Here is a 26,573-nt window from a genome sequence, read left to right as displayed (position 1 = left end):
CCAGAAGCCATGCTTTACACATTACACACATGATAGAGAATGTGTTAGAGAAAAGTTGTGACTCACAGAGAGTTGGGGAAAGGTGGTGCAAAAGAAGGCTTGGGACTGTCATTGAAAATTGGTTCCCTCCATCACACATAGTGACTAAGCTGACAGAAAAGCTTTGATGTGAAGTGGGAAGAGGCATCATATGCCATGCATGCTGACAGACAAATATTTCCCATAACAGAGCAAAAGGTGAAAGGGGAATGTGGCCACACACATACTCCACACAACAAAATACTTGAAGCTGATGGCAGACAGGGTGGCAAAGTCTCCTACAGTATCTGTAAACAGACTCACTGAGTTCTGAGAGAAGAGAGAACTGTAACAAATATTTGGGATGGTGTGAGTTTGTGGATCTGGTCCTATCCCAAAGGTAGATGCTTAGGCAGAATATTTTGGATTAAGGCAAGGGTTTGTTGTTTTAGAATGTGTAGATCATCACCAATATGACTTACCTGGCACAGCCTACTAATGTCATATAAAGCAACTCCTGCTCTCAAAGACTACTACAGTATAGGCTTTCTGAACTCACAAAAGTCAGAATTCAAAGCAGGGTTAATGAATAACATTTAATCTCCTTTCTAAAACCTAGTGAGATGCTTCTAGACAGCATTGTAACATGTGGTCTAATGAGGTCTAATGTGGTCTGATGTGGTCTCTAGTGGTCTGATGAAGTCTAATGTGGTCTGATTATTACACATGGGGTCTGATGTGGTCTCTAGGGGGTTTAATGAAGTCTAATGGGATCTGATGTGGTCCCTAACGGGTCTGATAAGATTTAAAGAGGTCTGATGCTGTATTATTTGGTCTAATGTGGTCACTAGAAGATCTAATGAGGTCTAATGGGGTCTGATGTGGGCTCTAGGGGGTCTAATAAGTTCTAATGGGGTTTGATGTGGTCTAGGGGGTCTGATGAGATCTAATATGATAGCTAGCTGGCTGTTTGTCTTACTCTAATGGATGTATAACAATCAAACTTCAAACTTTGATTGTCTAATGAGGTCTAATGTGGTCTGATGTGGTCTCTAGTGGTCTGATGAAGTTTAATGTGGTCTGATTAGGACACATGGGGTCTGATGTGGTCTCTAGGGGGTTTAATGAAGTCTAATGGGATCTGATGTGGTCCCTAACGGGTCTGATAAGATTTAAAGAGGTCTGATGCTGTATTATTTGGTCTAATGTGGTCACTAGAAGATCTAATGAGGTCTAATGGGGTCTGATGTGGGCTCTAGGGGGTCTAATAAGTTCTAATGGGGTTTGATGTGGTCTAGGGGGTCTGATGAGATCTAATATGATAGCTAGCTGGCTGTTTGTCTTACTCTAATGGATGTATAACAATCAAACTTCAAACTTATAAAACTACTGTAGTTTAAACTTTCAGACAGGGCTTGGGCAATCCAACATCACAAACTTTGCATGTCTAGTTAAAACTGGTGTCTTTCACCCAGTTTCTGTGTGTTTTGTGCTTGAATATTGCAGCATTAGCAATATGTGTTAACGTCAAACTATTGGTATCGATTCCCTGCTGAAAATATGACCTTAAACAAGCCTAATCTTCTTTGTTGTTTTTAGCTGGTTGGCCAGCTAAGCACCAACTTACCCAGGCTGGAAGACCAGCTAGACTATCTTAAACCAGTAACCCATCGTTGGCTGGTTTAAGCTGTATTTTTTCAGCATGGTTGTAAGTATAGAGTCTCCAGTGCACTTCCTGTGTGGAGCACTATTTGTGTGGTGCGCATGGCAGATCGTTAATAGAATTGTTGCCTGTGTAAGGCATTTCAAATCAGTCACTTGATGAGTCATGTCGCATAGGATGTTCCCTTATGTAAAAATAATAATAATAATAATACGTTTATTTTATATAGAGTCTTTCTTCAAACTCAAGTTTGTTTTACAAGAAACAATATTACAAGAAAGTGATTTTATTTCGGTTTATTGACAGAAAGATGACAGATCCATGTGATATATCTGAACTGATTTTCTACTTATGCTTCCATTGTTTTCTAAAATGCATCAAGGCCTTAGAGAGGCAGGCAGAAAATAAAAGTGAAGAGAGAAAGAGGCTTCATCTTGTCTCCATGTGCAGGCATTGAAAGACCTCCCAGGAAACACTATACCAGCACATTCAAGACCAAGATTATGTTCAAGACAAGATTAATGGATTCATGCTTCAAGTTCATACACATTTATCTGCCAGCCTCACTGTGTGATTAATGAATACAAAGACATTATTCACTATTATTTCGATTATTTCACTAATATTGTGTCTGTGTCTGTGTCAGTAGACTGAACTGGACACATAACCTGTTAAATCTCTAATATGTCAGAAAAAAGTCCCATGCATATGGATTACCAGCATTTTAAGTAACCGACCATGTTTTCCTTCATGGCCCACTTTGTCTCGAACTTTTTTTTTTAACGTTTTTGACTTCTGAATGGATTTATTGATGTGCCGCACAGGCCACAGTGGAAATACTTTGAAGCCTGGGCAGCCTCCACAGCTTTAGATGAACATCACAAGTGTCACAGGGAGAGCTTCAAACAGATCTCGACAGCATGCTGCATGGATAAATGATTATAATGGGGGAAGTGACATGATTATTAAAGGCAAGAAAGGCAGAGAGAAAAAGAGAGAGTGAAAGATGCAGGGGGTGGTGTGTAAGAGAAGTATGTACAGGAGTAACACTGAAGACTATTTGGATGCATTATCCAGGTGTGACAGCCAGTAAAATAACCGCTGCTGTCAAAGGACATGTGTATACAACATCCAGACAGTCCAACCCCTTGTGAGAGCAAAAGGCCATGCCACACATGTGTCTGTCAGAAGGCCCAGGGATTATTTCAGCTATAAATCACCCGACCGCTGTTACAAATGTGTTCTACAGAGCCTATGACCACATATTAAAAATGGTCAATACAAATGGAATAAAATGTTAATCGTCACTAACTATAGTTCCAGTAGCTTAACTGGTAGAACATGGTGTTACTAACTCCAAGGTTGTGGGTTTGATTCCCAGGGAACATGCTGATAAAATATATATCTTGGATTGTAAATTGCTTTGGACAAAAGTGTCTGAAATTTGGCAGAATATATGTAAAAATACATTTATCAGAACTCATTCTTTTAGTCTGTTTTGTGCATAATCATCTAAAAAATACATTACACTTCTAGATGTTTTGATACAATCTCTTAAAGTAGAGATAGCATCAGCAGCCAATCAGAGGGCAGCTTATGCCAGGTCATCTAGAGTTTGATCTTCCACTATCATGTGATATAGATAGCAGCTTTATCATCTGTCTTGGTGAATCTCCAAAAAAGAGGAGGAGAACTGTGATTTGACTGGGTTTCCATCCAAAATGTTTCGCATTATTTAAGCGCATTTCTAAACATTCTACTTAAGAAAATACAAATTGTTAATGCGCATTATCATGAGGGAGCCGCCTCGTCATGATGGAGCAGCTGAATGACCTCTCCCTGCATTAGGGACAGTTTTATTTGTACGATTGGAGCAAGTACTGTATCTCATTTTATTAAATGCATCCATGAGACACCGCAGAATAAGTGTAATATCTGATATAATGTGAGCTGAAATAGCTGTGATACCCACACACCACCAGTCTCCACATACCTGGGAGCACCCACTCTCAAAACTGTTCTGGCGGACTGTGAGGACCCCCTTTATCGACCAGCTGTGAGTTGAACACTTCCGAATGACAAGCGCTATGTTCAAAGAATCGTGTGCCATGGTTGGACATTTTCTGGGCTAGTCACATCAAGCTGTCGCACACTCATAACACATACACAAAGGGTCAAGACATGTCATCGTTTTGCGAATAAACCATTTCCATCACCTTAATGTACATTTTAACTAATGCAAAATCTAGAAAATCCACCTCCTCCTAGCACATTACATTTTAAGTGAATTTAGAAAGTTTTTCGCATATCAAGTGTTTCCATTCAGGATTTCTAATGTGCTATTTCAAAATATGCATACAAATCGTTGGATGGAAACAAACCTATTGATAGAGACAGGCTAAGTGCCTGGACACTGTAGTGCCTGGTCTTGGGTATGGAATGGGACTCTTATCAGTGAGATAATGTCTGAGATTGATACCTGATGCTGTTTGCACAGAGCCATCTACTCTAACACAAACAGAGGAGAAGGGAGGATGGCTAGGCGAACAGGTCAACTTACACCTACACTCCTTTTCAGTTTCTTTGCAACACTCAGGCAGTATGAATGCAGAGCTCTGGTTCTGTCACCAGCTGTTTCTCTATTGTGCGTAATCAGATCTTGAGCCCGACTTTGTACCATGACCAAATGCTGCCTCTGGAGCCAAGCTAACTCAATAATAAATCAATAAGTCTGACGTTATGTGAGCGATTCTTCTACACTGCCGTTACACTGATTTGCTCTGCAGGGGCTGTATTCACAGAAATTATCTTAAGAAAGATCCTCATTATGATAAATACCATTAGGTAAGAAATAATTAATAAAATTTTTTTTTTAACCCACCTGTAATGCTCAGGTAATTTTTGACTCATTTAAGAGTTAAAATCTGTGAAAAACTAATCTTAATTTTGAATTTGGTCAAAATACTTTCGGATTTTCTACCACAATTAATAAATAAACAAATAGAAAATGTATTACATTTATAAAACAATTTTGTGCAACATTTGGGTGTTTTGTGTAATTACTAGGGCATTGCTTGGTGGTTGCTTGGGTTTTACTAAATGGTTGTAAGATGGTTGGTTACTGGCCCAAGTCAAAAGAGACCATCACTAAGTCTCTACACTTAAAAAAGATGGTTCTTTAAAGGTTCTTTTTTGACCATAATAGTTCTATTTATAACCACACCTACCTGAAGAACCTGTTTGTGCTGAAATGGTCTTTTGCATTGGGCAGTAGGGTTTTATTCATGCCCTTTTGGTTTTTGAATATGTAACTGTTAATGAATATTTTCAAATCCACCGCATGATTGGTTTACTCAAAGCACTGGAGTTCTGGCAGCTCAGCTGACCAATTTCATACTGTCAACAATCTCTACAGGTAGACTTGATATGTGTTTTCTAATAAGTTGCTAAAACATAGTACATTAGTAGTTTAGCAGGAAAGTGATCAAAGACTACAAATCCCATTAGGTCATTTAAATGGGAATGAGGGTTTGCTTATTCTCTTTCGTTTCACTCGCTAGTGAATTCACTTGAGAATTTAAAGTTTATCTAAAGTGGGCTGTTTGGGAGCACACATTTAATCAAGAGGTTGACCAAATTTGAAGTCATGACTGGTAGCACATTTGTAACACTTTTGGTTACTGCTACGGCTGTATAACTCCTTGTGTTGGGAAGATCGCATTTTCTCAGCTCATTAAAATCCATGACGAATAAGTTCTTAAAATAGTACTTTAGAAGAATTGTATTCTTATGAATAAAATGTTTCCTTAATCTAGCAAATTGGTGTTTGAGGACCATCACGAAGTCTTGTGTCCCTTTACATGTTATGAAGAGGACACTCAGCAGCTGCCCTTCATCCAATGACCCATTAATTACATGTTGTCATGTCTCACTCTGTATTCTTAAATTGTGATGCCAAGGATCTCAGGTGAACCCATGACATTTCAAATACTAGCCGGGGCATTTGGCGTGAGAATCTCTAGCCTCATCAAACCTGCCCAACCCTCAATTTGACAGGGATATTTTAAGAAATAGAGATGAGATACAAGTAGCCTCAATGCATAGCGTTCATGTTTGATATTAGCCTGCCAAGGTCCCAGGAGTGTAAAGTAATTGAGTAAAACTACTTAAGTATTATACTTAACTATTATTTTGGAGGATTTTTACTTCACTTGAGTGCAATTTAAACAGAAAACTTGTATTTTTACTTAATTACATTTCCAAAGAATTTTATTTAACTTGTAAATTACTCACTATATTTTTTATTTAATCTTACTGTAGGACAGATGAGAGACCAGAGGTCAGATTTGATTTGAGCTTCAGATACATTGAAATATTTGTGCAACTAGACCATATGTGACCACCCGACTGAGTGTGATGTATTCATTGAAAACTATGTACACAAAGTGAGAAACACTGATGGTTTTTGTCCTAAACTTTATTCTAAATGCCTGCTTCTTCTACAGATTGGGCAGTTTTGAAGTAAAAAATTATCACTCACATTGCACATTTTTTTATGAATCAGACGAGGAGTGAGGATATAGATGCAGTTCTTTAATGAATGAACAAAAGGGTGAACAGGGTAACTCAAAATAATAAAACATCACAGGGAACAAACAAAACATCCATGAGGGGAAAACAAAACACAAACATGAAAAACATCCACTGAGAGCACAGGCAGGAGAAACATCGAGGACAACCATAACATTCAACGACCAACAACCAACAGTATATATATAAAACAAAAGGCTTTTTTGTTATTGAATGTCAACTTTCTGTTGAGCAGATAATAAACTTCATAATTAATATTTACTCAGATTCCATTACTCTTATTGTCATTATTATCACCATTTGGCTTCATTCAAATTTTTTAAAACTTAACATGGACAAAACTGAGATTATTTTTACCAGACCTCCGTCACTCACTAACAAAATTCCTACTAACTTCACCTGCGAGTTTGCTGGCTCTCACATCAAACCATCCAGTACTGTTAAAAGTCTTGGTGTAATCTTTGACTCCTCTCTATCTTTCCATTCTCACATTAATTCTATCACTAAATCAGCATTCTTTCATCTACGTCGCATCGCTCAGCTCCGTCCCTTCATCAGTATCTCAGATGCTGAAACTGTCATCCATGCATTTATCACATCACGTCTCGATTATTGCAATGCACTTTTTATTGGCCTTCCTGCTAGCTCCATTTCCAAATTGCAATACATTCAAAACTCTGCTGCCAGAATACTCACCCACACCAAGCGTTCTGCACATATCACCCCAATTTTGCATGATCTTCACTGGCTTCCTATGGTTTACCGTATCAAATTCAAAATTCTCCTTCTCACTTTTAAATCTCTGCACGGCTTGGCTCCCTCCTATCTCTGTAATCTGCTTCACCCCTACGCACCGACCCGCTCTCTACGATCCTCCGACTCTAGCCTTCTCGTCGTCCCTCGGCATCGCCTTGTTTCGATGGGGGGCAGATCATTCAGTGTTGTAGCACCCAAAATATGGAACTCTCTACCCCGATCACTCTGTTCTGTTAACACTATCTCTGAATTCAAATCCATGCTCAAAACTCACTTATTTGCTGAATGTTATAACTCTTAAGTTGTACTGTTTTTTTTTTTTTTTTTTTTTTTTTTTTTCCGCTGGGTGCTGTCCCATCTACCTAACCTTCTCATTTTCTGTACCTTCACTGTTATCTACCTGCTGTTGTTTTGTCTGCTGTCTTTGTCCTCTGCCTTTATTGTTGCTTGTCTATTGTAAAGCGTCCTTGAGCTCTGGAAAGGTGCTATATAAATAAAACTTATTATTATTATTATTTACCATTATCATTGCTGGTTTTATAGTATAATTAATAGTTGCCTAACAACATCATCAACAATAATAATTCTGCAAATGGGAAATAGAAATTCATGGATATGATTTAAATATGAAGGAAATTGTAGAGATAAATGAGATGTACACATTTAATTACAAAAGCCTTTTGTTTTATATATATACTGTTGGTTGTTGGTCGTTGAATGTTATGGTTGTCCTCGATGTTTCTCCTGCCTGTGCTCTCAATGGATGTTTTTCATGTTTGTGTTTTGTTTTCCCCTCATGGATGTTTTGTTTGTTCCCTGTGATGTTTTATTATTTTGAGTTACCCTGTTCACCCTTTTGTTCATTCATTAAAGAACTGCATCTATATCCTCACTCCTCGTCTGATTCATAAAAAAATGTGCAATGTGAGTGATAATTTTTTACTTCAAAACTGCCCAATAGAAAACCTCAGAAAATAATTCACAATATTGAATTTTTAAAAACTCTTTCTCCATGTATCAAGAGGCTGGGTGCTCTGACATCGTGATTCGTGAGTGCCCTCTCCCATGTAACGAACATTGCATGACTGTTGCAACATTTTTTGAAAAAAAATGATGTGGTTCATTACACATCTCAGGGCAGTTCCAAAGTGAAATGTCCACTATGTTGTGCTAAAAGCGAGTGAAATGTTCTCCCGAACAGATGGGGTTTTTAAGATTAATGCTCTATCTAGATTTAAATCAACAAAACCGTCCTCCCTACCCTAAACCTTAAACTTAAACCTAATCGAGTGTCATAAAGAGCAAATGTGAGATGAAAAACTATTTCTGAAGCAACCATGTGGTATTTTGTTAGTGTTTATGAACTGATAATATGCCGTTTTACTCCTGATTTGAGTGAAAGGGGATAAAAGTCCTCTAATGTTCATTCCACCAGGAAATTGCATTGCTACGTACAACAGGCCACATACAAATCATTTTGTAAAAATGTAGTTATTGTACAGCGAAAGGCACTGGGGGAGAAATACGACAGTCGGCAAAGACAGTAAAAAGGCGTCTTAAACCGATCAAATTTTACAACATCCTCTCTCACACAACCCATCTCTCTCCTATCTTGATTTCATTCTAGCAAGAAAAAAGTTCCTTTTTACTTTTTCAATACTTAAGTACAATTTAAAGTGAATACTTATTTTACTTTCACTCAAGTATTTTTTTGACTAGATACTTGGATAATTTCTTAGCACTTTTTACACCCCTGCAAGATCCCAGCACACAGGCTGTCCTTTCCAGTCTGCCTGTGATAACGGCACTCTGCAGTTCACCAAAACCCTGGCCACGTAAATCTTTTTTGATTAAATTTTTTATTTAGAATAAATGTATAAATGTATTATTCTTTGTGTTATAATAACCTGGCATTCATAAAGAAAATTATAACACTTCTGCAATGGAGTTCTAAATACAGCTGATGAGGGATTTGGCAAATTTGGCCATAATATACCACTTTATATTTTTCTCGCTTTTGCAAAATCTTGAAAATTTTATAATGGATTTTTTTTTTTTTTGCTGTTGGAGCATAAATAATATTTTCTGTGGTAATTCAGCAGCTATTATGGAGTAATTGTAATATAGTAATCAGAGGCAAATGTTTATTTTGGGATGTATTTATTAAGAATCATCTTTTGTTCAAGACAATTAATTTCTGGTATACCTGTAAACTGGAAATATAAATAGATAAAAAGACTAATGAATTCATCATTACTTGACGAACAAACATACAAAAATTATAAATGGCTGAAGAATTTAAAAATGAATAATGAAACTTCTTTACAATGCACAAAATGTTGTTCGCGCTACAACACTACATGTTTTGAAGACCTTTTTGTGTTTTTAAGACACTTTATAAAACATCATTAAGTGTACAAATGTGGGCTTTCCAACTTAAATTATTTTATAAAATATTGCTTAAAAAAAATGTTTTGTAAGTGGAATATTGAATTAAATTCCTAATGTAGATTTTGTTCAAGAAAAGCATTTGATTCAGGTGGGTTCAGAATCTTGCGGCCGCAGCAACCTGTAGGTCTGCCGTATTTCTCCAGCAGCTTGGTACCTTAACGGCTCCCTTCCATTATGTACACTTAGGGAGGTCAGCACTGGGCATTTAACAGCAGCAGGGAAAAGAGACCATAAACTTCTGATATGCTTCGCATCCGTTTCTTTTGAGCGGTTTTCATAGAGCAAAGACTAGTGTTCATACCTCTATAAATCTCCTTTGAGTGGCACGTGTGTGAGATTTTCAATCTCGACAGATAAAGAATAGCAATTGGCAAATGGAAAAAGAAAAGCCAAAGTAAAAAAACGAATGAAGAAAAGAAATTGCCAAATGTTTTTTTAAAACCCAATTTAAAAAGTGTGTTTAAAAATGACTTATTAAAAAACGAATGAAGAAATTATATAAAAATATAGAAATTATTATTTTTTGTTACATTTAATTACATTTTAAACATTAATTAAATACATTATTTATTAATGCACAATTTTATTGCTAAATATAATGACATTTTAAATGTGAATTAAATAAACACATTTAAATGTATCTATTTATTTGTCCATTTATATTCGTTTATTTATCCATGTTATTATTTTAAAATGAATAGATAATTTATTTCTTCATTCTTTTTTAATTGGCATGCCGTAACTTCCATAGAGGTTTACTTCTGCATCTCAAAACCGGAAATGTGAAAAAGGTCCATTGTTGCTTTGAATTTATAGATTGAAAATACATATGGAAGAAACCTTGTTTTACATGGCATTATTAAAATATGATGGATTTTCAAAGAACTGTCATATTGTAAGCTGTTGTAATTAAAGAAAACCATCATAGGATTCTGGATACTACTCTGTTCCCACCCAGAGAGTCACCCAGCATGGCTGCTCCCAGTTGGGATATAATGAGGCCTGCCTTTTGTAAAGTGGGGTGGAGGGCCAAACATTTCCCATCAGCATCAGCTGCATGTGTTTGTGAGGAGTATCTTGCTCACACTGGCTGAAATGATGATGACTCAGACTGCCTCTTTGCTTGTTGTTCAATATTTTAGGCCCCCCAATGTGATGCTGCCATCCAACAACCTGAGAAACCCAGTGTAGGGCAGCATCTCATATTTCGTCAACGTAGGACAGCATTCCCTTTTTGTTTCCTTCTCAAATGGACCACCAGCAATTTAGACCACAGCGAAGGGTATAGCAGTGTGCCAAACCCGGGCTTGTAAATAGACCAACAGCTCTGCAGGGTTTTGAGGGTGATGTTGAGTAACCTGTGCTCTAGCACCGTAATGAGCACCTGCTTATTAAGCTCAGCCTTTGTGTCAAAATCCAGGTCGACAGCCATCACACGCAAGGTCTCTAATCCTGCTTTGGCTTTCTCTTCTTTTTCTTTCTCTCTCTCTCTCTCTCTCTCTCTCTCTCGCTCTCTTTTCTTTCTTTTTCGTGAGTGTTTACATATTGAGTTATGCCTTGCAGCATGAGCTACTGCTGTTGCAATGACACTGACAGAATTGCGTGCCAGAGCATACACAGCTGTTTGCAAAAGACAAGACGGCACACAACGTATTTGTGAAGCTGATGTTATTAATAACAATTGACCCTGCATTACACTAAGAACAGAAAAAGTCCATCAATGTCTTCCCCACTTTTTTGTTTGCTTTCTTGCTGATGTAAAAGTAGGCCTCTTTTACGCCACAGTACTCACCAGGATCACGGTTTACGTTCCTGCTCTTTGTGCCCTTCCTGCCCTTAGTCTTTGACCTACTGCAATGACCCAATGAAAAGTGGACTCCAGTCACCAATAAGGGTCGAGAGACCATAAGGACAAAAAGCTAGGAAAGAAGGCACTTCCATCCAGCCACAGGTTCTAAATTCCTGGAATGCTCAGAGGAAATGCGTCAATTACACAAATGAACAAAATGGGATACTGGATTCACTTTGAAGACTTTCTGACAGCGAAGTGCATCTCTCACAGCTGTCATTGAGAGGTTAATGCTGGTTATGTTGGACACCTGTAATCCTGCCGTGAAACACTAGATAATCCATCTTTTAAATGGGGGATAAAGAAACTCCCACAAAGCCTCCTCTGCTGAGACAGGGAACCTCCCATGCAGTGCAAATTGCACATGACAAATGCAGGGCCTAGTCTTGCTTGAAGACACTGCTCCGACAAGCTCAGTCCACTGGGATGAGGAAAACAAAGATGGGATGGCAGCTCTCAATCTCTCATTCAGTGCAAGTTGCCTTCTCCCACCTGTGCAAACACTCCAGATTGGTAGGTCACAGGTATCACACATAGATTCACAGGGAATGAAACATCATTGAACTCCCAGAGCCATTCAACCGCTGAAACATTTTAACAAAGCCCATATTATAAAAAAAAAATTCAAAGGCTTGGCAGTCTTCCTTTATGTTTTAATACCTCCTCCATAAATACCAACACTCAAAGAGCCCCGACAACACGATACAGTGCAGGCAAATGCAGCTCATTAACTGCTTTGTTTACGTAAACTCACTTTTCACCCACCAATGTGCGCATATAACATAGATCAAAAACTACAAAGACTAGCTCTCAGACCTTCAAAAGAAAAATAATGGGGACATGGTTCTGGTTTTAATCTGAGATTAAAAAATATGGTTGTGTGTTTGTGTGTGTGTGTGTGTGTGTGTGTGTGTGTGTGTGTGTGTGTGTGTGTGTGTGCATGTTGTTGAAATCTCCACTCACTGCAGGACCTGATATTATTAACATCATGTTCAAATTTAACAAATGCACTATTTCTCTCTGAAATGTGCTGGTTAACTGGCTCAGCATTTACAATGCCAAGGAACACATGCAAATCTACAGTGCTCACTCACACACACAGAAAGAGGTATTTTCCAAATAAATATTTTTTATAAATAGTATAAAAAAAATAGTGGAACAACGCAATTGCCACACTGTAAATACACTGCAACTTCCAGTGGCAAGAGAGACTCCTACAAGACAGCAGGATGTTAATAGTGAAATCAACTGTATCAGCATCATACGTAATTGTCTCCAAAACAGTGCCAAATTACATACACATGTACGCATGCTGCAAGCACACACATAACATGAATTTAATCACAAAATCATCATTCTGTGAACCTCATACTGACTTTTCCAGCCAGATTTCTTCCTGGGTCATAAATAGTATTCAGTAATGACTGACATATACGGTCATCTACACGCTCATAGTTGGTTTATTGCGTAAGTACATTTAATTAATACATAACATAATTAATTAATTGCATTTCATACATTGGATTTTATTCATTTATCACATATAAGAATATTTAATCTTTTGAATTCAACACATTTTGTTTTACCTGAAGGTGCTATGTGAAATCATACTAAAGTAAATTTAATTAACATCTTATTTCTTTAATAGATGTTTTAGAAAGTCTATCTTTATTGACCTAACCTTAGAAATAAGGAGCCATTCATGGTCTTACCTATGCTTATATGGCATTGCACTTTAAATATTAGGGCAAGTGCACAAAGGGGTTTAAAGCCCCATTACGTTTTCCTCCAGTGTAATATATGTTTTGTTCGAATGGTGTTTGATATTTGGAAATAAACTGGCCTTATTTGCCTTTAGACATTCCTAAAGATTACTTAAATAATTAGGAGTCTGATGAAAGGAAAACAATATCTGTTATAGAGTAGGAAACATATACAGTATGATAACTAGTCTTGCTGAATTTATTGTTAGGTAGCCTAAAAACATTTAGAAACTTTACCTACAACTGCCACAGTTGTAATAAAAAGTTATAATAGATTCCACATAATATATTACCATATATCTGTAAATATGTGTGTGGTGAGGTCATGGATGAGCATCTGTCCGGGGAGAGGGGAAACGGTAAGGATTCATCCCTGGGTGATAATTAGGTTTAACACATGTTTGTTGTTGCAGTAATCTGGGGAGAGTGATAAGACGAGCCCAGGATCTTGAGGAAGACAATACGCCGTCATGGAGTCCTCGCTGCTGACCAAAGTCATCAAATCCCTCGCCAGTATGTACCAGGCCCTGCTTGAGCTACATCAAGACCAAAACCAGTCTTTCCTTGCGATTCTCTGGGCTCAAGCGGATGACCAGCATGTGCTCTGGAGCTTCACACCAGGAGCATGGCTCAGCCGCAACCCCAGACCCAACAGCTTCCATGCCAAGAGTTGTTCAAGCAATCGTTGGAGCTGTGGAAATGGTCGAAATCACAGTGGGTGCCCCACCTCATTCTATTGGTGTCCGTGAAAGCCCAGCTCGAGCCCAACATCTGCCTGAAGCGAACCTCCTGGTGTATGTTTAACGAGTGCGGCCACCCATTTGTGTTCACCAAACAGCTCTGTGATGCCTGCCGGAAGTGGCTGCTGATGGAGGAAGTCGTCGATCTGGTGGTGCTGGAGCAGTTTGTGAACAGCCGAATGGGTGCATTGCCACTGCCTGATGTCGCTGGAAGAGGCCGTCCAGCTGGCTGAGGACCATATGGTGGCATACCCAGGGGTGGAGGAGCCCAAGCTTTCTCTGAATAAGTTGTGAGATGAGACTCTTAAAAAACTTAATAGCCAATCATCTCACCCCGGCCACTTGTGGGGACTACCTCTCGCCATCTCAACTCACAGAGGCTGCCAAGTTGCAAAAATAATTTGCAGACATGTTCTCGCCTCTGCCAGGTCATACAAACCTCATATAGCACCACATCGAGATTTCGCCTGGGGTAATGGTACGTACTTGTCCCAACTTCCTGAGCACAAGAAAAAAGTGGTACGAGAAGAATTGGATGCTATGCTCGAGATGGGAATAATAGAGGAATCCCATAGTGAATGGTCCAGCCTGGTGGCGCTGGTTCCTAAGAGCGACGGGTCAGTCCGGTTCTGTGTGGATTATCAGAAAGTTAACGCTGTCTAAATTTTATGCATACCCAATGCCTCGTATTGATGAACTGCTCAATCGGTTAGGCACAGCTTGTTTTTATTTGACACTGGATTTGACAAAGGGCTATTGGCAGATCCCCTTAACCCCAATATTCCACGAGAAAACAGCCTTCTCCACACCGTTCTGTTTACACCAATTCGTGATGCTACCGTTCAGTTTGTTTGGGGCTCCGGCTATGTTCCAGCAGCTCATGGACAGAGTCATCAGACTGCATATTGCTTATGCAGCTGCCTAATTAGAAGATATCATTATTTAATGTAATAACTGGAAGAGGCATCTGCAACATCTGAGGGCTGTCTTGAGGTTGTTGAGGCGAGCGAGGCTCACGGCAAACCAAAAGAAGTGCACAATTGGGGGGTTGAGATACATTATCTGGGCTTGTGTGGCCCCAAATGGATAAAACCGCAGTGATTGCAGCGTACCCGAGACAAAAAAGGAGGTAAGACAATTCCTGGGGCTGGCTGGCTACTATCTTAGATTTGTACCTAATTATTCGGCTGTCACCAGCTTGTTGACTGATCTTACTAAAAAGGCAGCACCAGATCTAGTCCAGTGGACATAGCAGTGTCAACAGGCATTTATGTAGGTGAAAGCTGTACTTTGTGGTGGGCCGCTTTTACATACACTTGACTTCTCTCTACCTTTTATATTACAGACGGCCACTTCAGACAGGGAGTTGGGGGCAGTGCTCTCGTAGGTGGTGGAGGGGGCGGAATGGAAAGTGCTGTACATTAGTTGGAAGCTCTTTTTGAAGTACAGTACTATGGAGAATGAATGCTTGGCCATCAAGTGGGCTATCCTCACTCTCCGTTACTACCTGTTGGGGCGGGACATCACCCTCTGTTCAGATCACGCCCCACTACAGTGGATCCACCGCATGAAGGATACAACGCATGGATCATACATTGTTATCTGGCGTTGCAGCCATTTAAGTTTGAGGTGGTCCACAGGCCAGGGTTGCAGAAAGCTGTTTCCTCTTCAGAATTAGGGTGGGGGGTAGTGGTGGGCAGGCCAGATGGCTCCCTGGCCTGAGTCAGGCGGTGGGGGTATGTGGCGAGGGCGTGGTTGAACGTCCGTCTGGGGAGAGGGGAAGTATGAAGATACCTGGACCATGATTCCTCATTGCCATACCGACCAGTCCTGTTAAAATGAATTTGCAAAATGTTTTTTTATCAAAATACTAAAGTTACTGTTATTGCTGTAAAATCGTGATAAATTTTAGTAAGGGCGATGATGTGTGTTCGAAACACCATTATTTTGGCACATTTAAAAATAATCCAGCAGAGTGGATACCTGGCACAAGTTCTATGATAGCTGGCAAGAAAACAAGGCTTCAGTTCCGCTGCAAGAATGCACGTCTCAGATGAGAAGCATATTTAGAGCATACAAATCTCCAAATGCAAGATGAATATAATTAATTTAGTTTCAGTGGCCCAAAATGTCAGATATTGAATTTCAATGCAGGAAAAACACTGAATGCACCACAAGAGGTTCATTGGTACAGTTTTTAACTTATACAGTCTGCAGCTCTTATAGCAACAGGCAGACAATAACTTTGTCTTCAGTGCACGCAGACAGACAGGCAGATAAGAACAGATTCGGTTACAGTTGTTTGTATCCTTAGGCATTTTACACTCTTTGCCAAGTACATCATTTCTCTAACACAGGATATATTACATGCAAAATTCAATACTTAGTATTGCAGCTTATTGAATATATATTAGCCTAAGACATGAAGACAAACACATGCATACAAATCACAGTATATTAACAAATGTGCCTGTGCATTTCAATAGTTTCACTGCAATGTCTTTTATAGAGAATCAACAGGATGGACTGATTTTTAAACTTTTATTTACACTCTTATTAGTAAATAAATCACTATCAAAAAAGACAAAATATTTAATAAACAAACAAGAAATCTGCTTTCCACAAGCTTTTCAAAGTATTCTACAGGTTCAGATTCAGTGCAGGCCTAGTACTCATTCATGGCTAGTACATGAGACAGCCTACGCTATTGCAATGCTTCTTTCCCAAAGCAGCATTACTTGGCCAAAGCAGTCCAGGGACTGATGCCTGCATTACTGTTTACTTGCAGAGGCAGATCACAGAAACAGCATGGTTCCAACAGAGCTGCTCCATTATCTTTTGTTTGATAAGCAGGGCTTGCTTGCAGTGCTGCATTATCTGCCTAATAAACCCAGAGATCCTTACACCTGCTGAGAAGCCATCTGAAGAGAGCGCTGCATAACTGAAGTCTGATTTCCTTGTTCTTCTTATCAAAAATAGGCTATGTCTACTTTAAAAGGTACAGTAGATTATTAAAGTAAATGGAGTGTGAGGCCCAACCTCTCCTGTTCACAATCCAAGATTCTGGAATGTATTTATATATTTAAAAAGAGAAAGGCCCTGTCTTGATGTTCCTGTGGCTGCAAATAAAAAATATACCACATTTTACCATATATTACCTCTTTAAAGAGCACGACCCAGGCGTTTGATACATTTGCCACTCTAAACAGTCACAACTGTTGGATACACATTTTCTTTCTGTCATCGAGCCCTACGACCGGTGAAATGCATAAATCACAGAGCTATATTTATTAGCATGGCTACGGTTTGTTTCGCTTCAACTTCAAGTAAACGATCTGTTGTAGCAATCATCTGCCAGATCAGAACACGCGTCAAGAACAATATCAAAATTTCAAGCTGAGCTGATCATAACGACCAGGCACACTGCCACAGGAACTGAGCATTTTCTTGTGAGAAAGCAGTCAGTTTCTTTCCACCAGCAGGAACGTTATTGAGAATATATTGAGAGGAAATATCTGACCACACGAAAGGAAGCAAGAACATTTCTCAAACCACTGTGTTCACACTTTGTCTGAGGTGGCTGCTGTGCTTGTGTACAACGGTTCCTGGTAAAAAGTCAGGTCAACTTGAAGTAGCCATACTCAATGAAACTTATGAGGGACTGACTAAAAATAAAACCTACACTTGTGTATTCCACTGTGCCTAGTATCTTAAATTGACCTCTAATATTGCACTCTTAATCTAGTTTACCCTAAAATGAACATTAATTAATCATTTACTCACCTTCATGTTGTTCCAAACTTGTATTACTTTCTCTCTTCCATGGAACATACTGTAAAAGGAGATGTTGGGTACTGTAGAATGGAAGTGAATGGTGACTGAGGCTCAAATTCTGCCTAAAAATCTTTTGTGTTCCATGGACAAAATAAAGAAAAATGGGTTTGGAACAACATAAAGGTGAGTAAATGATGAAAACATTTTATGGGTGAAATATGCCTTTATAGCAAACTGTAGGTGGTATGATGAAGTCAATGTTGTGATCAATGATTTCAAGTTTTTTCTCCCCAAAAGGCAATATATTTTCTTACATTTCTCACAAGTAAAAAAAAGTAATCAAGTCATTTGTTTACAAACCTCAATTAAAATATATATTTCATCAGGAAAGACGCTCTTCAAGCTTTTCTGGGAAACAAATGTTTTTGTCACATAATAATGCATTTGACACAATGGGCCAAAGTGCCATTTGAAGCACATATAGAAACAGTCATGCCTTAAGCTCAATATCATGTTTCTCTATGATATAACAATCACTTTAATTAGCAATGAACCCTCTTAAAGTAACCATGGGTACTTGTTTCTGACAAACTGATGAAAGTCATATTGGAACAAAATATATAAACCACAGTTTATGACTTATTAGTGCCTGAACTAGGAATGCCACAGTTTTAATTCTATCAATGCAGACCTCATTTAATCATTTAAGTGTGCCCGCAGAGAAATAAAATAATGATCAAAATATGAATGACTACAGTCTTGACTACAGTCTTGTATTGTTTTAAAGCTTAGAAGCTGTACTTTACAATGCATGTAGGCATTATGACCAAAATTTTGCTTTGAAATTTGCAAACAAATCAGAAGTGTTACATTTTGATAATGTTTTAATAATTTTGCACTGCACATTTTATTGTACATCAAACTGATCAAACAGCCATGTGTTGTTGGAAAGCTCTCAAAGTGTAGAATGCAACCAGCCATTTATTTTACTCACAAAAACGTATTGAGTAATAGCTTAATACATGTCTTTGACACATGTTACATGTAAACAGGTGTTGCTTATATGCCACATTTTTGCTTATAACTTCAAGAACAAATGAATTGAACATAAAATTTCACATACCACATTAATAGGAGTTGATTATCTTTACAATGAGCCCACACACTATGTGATCTGATGCTTAGATCATTAGATAATCCACACAAAGCACAATGTGGCTAAAACATGTTAGCTATCCTGGATCAGGAAATTATGTAGTGCATTGTCCAGCATCATGGAATGCTAAACCAATCATATTAGGATTCAGATTGCTGCAACCAAAGGTGGAAATCATCCAAATATGGGCAGAGAGGACCGTTCACTCTAATAACATATGGCCACCTGGAGATGGCACCAAGTACATGACACAGCCTCGATGGCTCAAATGACACAGAATGGAACTGAATGAGATCTTGTTACTCATTCCTACATGCTTTGGAGAGAGAGCATACCGTTTGTCATTTTTGTGTAATTAGTTCTTATGTACAATTATTATGTTTTATTTGTTTGGAGAAGCTTTTGGACACTTGGAAATGTTTTTGCACACTAGGATAAATTATATTTGTAATGCCATAACTTTTGATTTTTAAGCAATTTCTTAGGCTGAGAGTCTCAGAATGTATCATAATCTATTATTAAAAGAGTTCACAATATCAATGTTTTTACTGTATTTTGGATCAAATAAATGCAGTCTTGGTCAGCAGAAGAGACTTCTTTTAAAAGGTAGTGTAGGTCTAAAATTAAGTAAAGTCTTTATGTAAAGAAAATATATAGTCAGATTACTTATTTTAACTTAAAACTTGATTTTGATCATTAAGTCTCCTCACATTCATTCTCTATCCCTCATTGATAGGCCCAGGGGAGGGGTCTTTGTATCCTCAGGTGTGAAATACATCCATATTCAAGATAGTTCACGCCTCCTCTCATATTACCTATCAACACTAAAAATGTCTTACAAAAGTTAAATTACTATATTGTTTTGTATGAATGAGTGATCAGGATGGTTTTCACATCATTTTTTAGCAAAAACTCTAGGCTACAAGATCCAATTCTCAAAAGTCTTGTGGACCAATATTGAGTAGGCTGTGTTATATGTGACCTTATTTCAGTGACTTAAAATGTTTGTTTTTTCAAAAAACATGCATAAACATTATTTTCTCAAAAATACAAACGTGTACATGCATGTTGCTCACATATTATTGTAGCCCAGTTTGTGCTGAATACAATGATATCAGACTTTAGCCATTAAAATGTTTTTAAGCAACTGAAAAAAGCACAAATGTCAACTTCTCCAGGGCCCAAAATACCTTCAGACCCCAGAGGGTTAAAGGGTTAGCTCAACAAGTGAGGTATTTAACACCCTGCAAAAATAATTATCTTATGGAGTATTTTTGTATTGTTTTTCAGGAAAAATATCTAAACATTCTTTATAAAAGACACATTTACTTGAAAAGCAAAATAACATGAGATATTTTGTCTTTTTTTCAGAGAAATCAAAATCTGATCAGACCAGAATTTTTCTACAGAAATTGTATTTGCCAATGGGGTAAAAAAAAATAAAAAAATCATTCATTCAAAGGGAAACATTATTCTTTTCTTAACCCATTGGCAAATAGCCATTTTTGTTCTTATTTTCAGCATAAACCCCACCAAATTTTCTTAGATTTCTCTGAAACAAGACTTAATATCATGACATTTTGCTTCTCAAGTAGTTTTTTTCTTGATTTAAGGATGTTTAGATATTTTTACCAGAAAATGAGGCACAAAATACAAGTAAGAATATTATATTTTGCAGTGCAGTCTTCTACCACAATGTTTGATTCAAACATCTGACTATCTCACATGTCATATACCTCACTCCTATTTCCTCATTCCCTGCTTTTAACACAGATAGTGGGCAAAAACAAACTGGGCTCCAGCATTCCAAGAATGGCTGTGATAGGGAAAAGGAAAGAAGCAATCCAAGGACAACATAGATAGGTCCCCCCAAATCAGGCTCAAACAAACATTTAACACAATGAGGGAGAAACAGAGTCAACAGATGGACCAATATACAGGGAAGACAATGGATTGTTTATTAAGCAGAGGTCAGGCTCTGAACTCAGGGTTAACCTGGCAGTCTTATGGGCTCAATAACAGTAATCACCTTTAACATAGTAAATACTAGAGCTCACTCTTCCTTATTTATTTTGGCAGACACAATAAAGCTGTTTCAGATAAAGGTAATACAAGGTAGAGACATCCCAGCATGACTTTCATTGCATTACATTTTATGGAATTGTAATCAAGGATAATAGAAGCTTAACCTGCATGGTCATTACAGATGTTTTATTTCAAACACAACTGTTTATTTCCTGTGAGAGACAGTAAAATGTCCCTTGGGCTCACAGCAGGGTGAAGACACAAGTTGAGAAGTTCCACACCTTTTCACAGTAAAGCAACTCATCACCTCAATATTTACAATCCACAGAACAGTAGGTGTCGTTAGTTGCACTCTGATTTATTCAAACATCGTTTCAACCTGGCAGGGAACACTAAGTTATGTGCCTCTAAATTTTTGCTACAGGTCAAGGAACAGTGACCTGTTCATCAAACACCCCAGTGTGGATATAGATGTGAAACTTCAAAAGAGTTGCTTTTTGTGTGCCCGCAGTTAGTCTGCTGTGTCTGTAAACACAGCACATTGCCGCTCCCAGATGTGCTTAAAATTGTCAATAAACAGATTGGGCAAAAAAAGTCATTTTAATTTACAATAATACCAGCTTGGTTCAAGTAGGCAAGAGAAATGCAAAATGAGCACTTTGTGTGCAGATGGATGATAATTGCCTTTAGATAGATAGATGGATGGATGGATGGATGGATGGATGGATGGATTGATTAGATTTTTGAATATTTTTCCCCCTTAAAGTTCCTTCCAAATTCCCACAACTGGTAAACGTTTAATGTACAACTAAAGCTGATCCTCCAGTTATAGTTATGTTATCTATGACCAGGGTTGGTGCTTACTTTGAGATTACTTTGTATTTTAGTTTCATTTGTTTCATTTAATATTTAGTCCATTGAAAACATGTATCCATATAAATGATGTGATCCAAAGTGCATTTGAACAGCGGTGAAACACTTTCTTACAATCTGTTACATTCACATGAGCAGACATAGAAGCAAGTTTGAAGTAATTCTGGAGCAAAAGAAATAGAAATTAAACTTGTGTAAATTGTCAGCATTATACTAAGCTAAAATGTTATTTCTAGCCATTTTACATGCACATGTTACTAGGTACGATCATATTTTTTATCAAGAAAATTCACGTTGGATTATAATTAATTTTTTTCTAGTACGACCTATGATATTAGGGCAAAAATGTTATTCTTTATAATCACTTTTGTATTGTTTTCCTGTAAAAATATATTTTTTAAAATCCTTAAAACAAGATTACTTTGATTTATCTTGTTTTAGAAACATCACTGCATATTTCGTGTTTTCAGAGAATGTATTTGTATTATTTTGTTTTACTGTACTGGCAGAGTTTTTATAGTCAAAACAAGGGAAAAAATCTACCAGTGCTGAAGAAGTAATCCAAAGTATTTAGAATACGTTACTGACCTTGAGTAATCTAATGAAATACCAATTACATTTGACATCATGTATTCTGTAATCTGTAGTGGAATATATTTCAAAAGTAACCCTCCCAAACCTGTCTATGACCCAATAATAGAAAATCAAAATCAGATGAATAATACACTAAATGCAACTTGACTCACCTCTTCCTTCACATGACAGCACCACGATCAAAAACACGCTGAGAAAGGTCAAGCTCCCTCCCTACTGGAAACATTATGTGATGATCCGCCACTATGAACAATTAAAATAAGAATCTTTACTATGAACAGTGAAGTTTGAATCCATTGTAGTACACCGCTAGTGACGCAACGCGACAAATCATAACGCTCCCATTATAATCAGCGAAGCGGTCTACGCTTCACGCGCACATAAGCTAAGTTGATTATAATGAGATTATTCCACAGTATACAGTATGTCGCGTCGCGTGGCGCTCTTTTGCTATAATTATAGCCTTATGAATGAAACGCGTTTCGCTCACTTGTTATGCACGAAATATGTGTGAATACATTGTTATAGTGGAAATAAGTACTTACATATCCTCCGAAATGCGCTCCGCAGCTTATAGTTATAGGATTTAATGCAACGAAAGAACGAGTTTCCTTTTCACAGTAAACTTGTAAACTGCTTCAGATTGATTCGTGTCTTGTTTGCAAAGAAGAAAAGTCCAGGAGCAGTTAGGTTCCACTCGCCTCTTCTCTTGACATGACCCGTCAGCATCCCTGACCGTGGAGAGAACTGAAGACCTACAGCTGTGAATCACAGTAGCGCTCATTCAACTCAACAGCTGGAAAAGGGTAGTAATTAGACTCGAGCGCCACCTGTACGCGGCCACATGCAACCACAACTCAAAAGTCTACCTGGATCGGTTGTGACGATAGACTAGGGCTGTGACACTCAATAAATAGCCCAATCATTATATATATATATATATATATATATATATATATATATATATATATATATATATATATATATATATATATATATATATTATTATTATTATTATTGAACCTTATTGGCCCCACAATATCGTATAACTTTATAATCCCAAAAGATTAGCGCCAAAAAAAAAAAAAAAAAAAAAAAATATATATATATATATATATATATATATATATATATATATATATATATATATAGATTAGCTAAAAAAAAAAAAATATATATATATATATATATATATATATATATATATATATATATATATATATATATATATATATATATATATATATATATATATATATATATATATATATATATATATATATATATATATATATATATATATTTTTTTTTTTTTTTTTTAGCATAATCTTTGTGTTTAGTATAATTTCCTTGACAGTGTCACTTTTTACACAATTACCTTACTTTTATAAGATTAACTGACATTGTATAACATGCATTTGCTTCTTTTTAAACATCTCCACGAATAAGTTGTGTAACACCTTGGTCATTTTTGTTGTCCTGATTAGCTGTTCATTGTTGGAACTTGACTGAATGCTCTTTTAAACTTACAGTAGGGGGCTGATTCTGATTTCTGATTCTGATGGATATATATAGAAGATTAATCGGAGGTTCAAGGTGCATTTGCATTTTCACACCAGACTCAACTGCAGACTACACATAGGCCTTATTATAATGATGAAAATATAAAAAAAAAGCCATGTAAGCTGAAAACATTTGTCATAAATTGTCTTTATAAGTATCTTAGTTTATTATAGTTTTCTTTGTTCCCCCCACTCTACTTATTTATCACGTTCACAACATCTTAATGTTCAGAATAGTGTTAAAGGTAGCAGACAATTTGAGCAGACAAGTTGCACGGCAAACATTTAAGCCCAAAATAGACTTCGGTCAGACGTGAACGATAGGTGTCTGCTTACAAGACGCACTACTCAAACTTCCTCATCAGCAGAGTGCTTGAGCACGGAACATGTGGAGCCGATTTTCCTAAGGAGGTTTCCACACTTGGCCCGTTTGTTGCGGTCTGAATCCGAGCAAAATTGTATCTGGCGCCATCCGGAGCGTTGGTCTGGTTTCAGACTCGCCTACGATTCTGTCGAACCCCAGTGCTTTTCTGACATCAACTTGCATTATCACAAATGTGCACATGATTGAAAACATGACGCGAGTCACTACATTTGTGTTTTTTTTACGAATTCTGTGTCATCTATGAGTCGCATGTCGTAATTCAGCAGGTGCACATGACCAGGAGAAGACGAATATCTTTTTTGAGGACACAGCTGGTTGCACGCTCACTCATGCACATATATCAAAGACACTCATTTTCTGTGCCTCACAACATTTCCCTGACACTCATGATTCACGTGTGTCATTATGCTTAAATCCGCAAAAAACGCATGCCAAAATCATTTTACTTCCTGAACAAGTGCGGACCCCAGTACAGGTTGCTTTCTTACTCATGAAAACCACACAACAGTTCCATTGCAACCGAGCTAAGACCACCTCCTACAGATAGTATCGGGTTTGGTACTGCAGTCCGCTCCCCGGTCCACAAAACAGCTTTCACATTACCAACTTTTCATGCGAACTGTACTCTGTTTCTGCTCTAGAGCCTGGAATTATTTGCTCTTATTAATTGGTCCACAAGGTGAAAAAACTAACAATCGAGCCATTGCTTTCACACAGAAGTGCTAGAAGAAGATGTAATTGCAGCTAAACAACAGGAGACAAAGGTGGAAACAACAACAGTGGATGTGCACTTTAAGAGTGCATGTGTGAGAAGGATTTGTAGCACTGGAATCTTAAGGATGGTAAAGACATCTTTATATGTCTAAACTCCTGAAGATAAATAGCCCAATATCTCATAGCTTTAGTCAGGGGCGTTTGTAGGACTTGAGGCAGTGCGGAGCTTAGCCCGGGCCCATTTAAGTGGGTGTGGCTTTTGGTGACCCCCCATCTATTTTAAATAAACATGCTCTACCTTTATGTTTTTTTTTTTCTGCACTCTGGCACCTTACTTACAATGAAAGTATAGTGATTCCCAGAGGATTTTGTGGGTTAAAAGCAGTGCTACTATGAAACTTTAATACAGTGAAAAAGACACTCTATTAGCATAACATAAATATATATAAATAAATAAAAAATCCCAACATATATGAATACAGGATCGAAGTGCGCATGCGCAACATGGGTTTTCCGCGTGTCGTCTGCAATGAATGGACCGTAAAAGCACTGCTTATTCTACCATTTGTTTTTAGTTGATTATGCGTAACTGCTACATTTGTCATCATAACGTCTAAACAATTGGAATAACACACATATTGCATATATAAATCACAAGAATAAAAAGTTAAAATACAAATACAAGTTTATTATTTAATAAACATTTTATTTTTGAATTTTGGCAGGGTAGGCAGTGCCTAGTTTGCCTACCCAGACCGCACGTCAGTGGCGTTGACAATGGATACAAAATTAAGGATAATTTTTTGGCTTCAATATCTCAGAAAAGATGAATCTTTCCCATAGCGTAAGCTAGCTTACGCAATACGAGAGAACCTCTCGTAAGAGAACAGGGACATATGAGATATAAGAGAAGAAAAACAAGACTTGATGTGAATGTTATAAAGATTTAGGCCTAAGAGTATTAAAAAAATTATCTAAACCTTTATAATGTTTACAGTACATATGTTGTCTAGAATAAACAGAATCAAATAAATGATCAACTACAAAATTAAATAATTAAATTAAGACATGATGCATGCTACAATTACATAACTAACTAAGAAAATGTAAATTACGTTACTTGGCTTGTTCAAGGTTGTGTGAATTCTGGAACAAGGGCCACATTTTGGAGCATATGTCAGGGTAGGTGTATTAGGAAGGGACACATTTTATTTTGCAATTTGAGCTTCACATGTAATGTGCTATTAACATAACTCCCAATCCTCCTTGATTTTGGGTTCTAGCAGATGAGGAGATTTTATTTTCCTGGGATGGCAGCAGTGGTGGGAGGGGGCGGAGGTGGGAGAAGTTGCAGGGAGCCACACAGAGAAAATTACCCCATTGAAATCAAATTGCGTGAATGAGCAATTCTTTAGTCACTCTCGAGTAATGAGCGATAATTTAGAAAAACGACAAAGTGCAGCCATGTCAATTTAAAACTATAGCTAAGACTAATTATACTGATAAAAGGTGTCCCAACCATGACTTCGTCCAGTTGCAGAACACGTCTTGTAAAATCTGGACTTTCGTGGTTTTATCCAGATGTCTGGTCACCCTAGGCCTACTAGACAATTTCTATCATTTCTGGCTGAAGGATTTCTTAACTTTCTCTAGCCACATT

General features: G+C 37.6%; 1 protein-coding gene across 1 annotated transcript in view; it reads right to left on the bottom strand.

Annotated features, from left to right (window-relative positions):
- Positions 1-22,971, bottom strand: part of LOC127660027 (fibroblast growth factor receptor-like 1) — a 59,632-nt gene extending 36,661 nt beyond the window's left edge. Inside the window, exons 1-2 of the mRNA XM_052150077.1 lie at positions 22,798-22,971; positions 22,405-22,495 (exon numbers count right to left, since the gene is read on the bottom strand). The gene's annotated coding sequence lies outside the window, so the exon portion shown is untranslated. The remainder of the gene's footprint in view (positions 1-22,404; positions 22,496-22,797) is intronic.
- Between the last annotated feature and the right edge of the window lie 3,602 nt (positions 22,972-26,573).

This window comes from Xyrauchen texanus, chromosome 19 (assembly GCF_025860055.1).
Source record: "Xyrauchen texanus isolate HMW12.3.18 chromosome 19, RBS_HiC_50CHRs, whole genome shotgun sequence".
NCBI classification, from domain to species: Eukaryota; Metazoa; Chordata; class Actinopteri; order Cypriniformes; family Catostomidae; genus Xyrauchen; species Xyrauchen texanus.
This window is presented reverse-complemented; position numbering and strand designations above follow the sequence as displayed.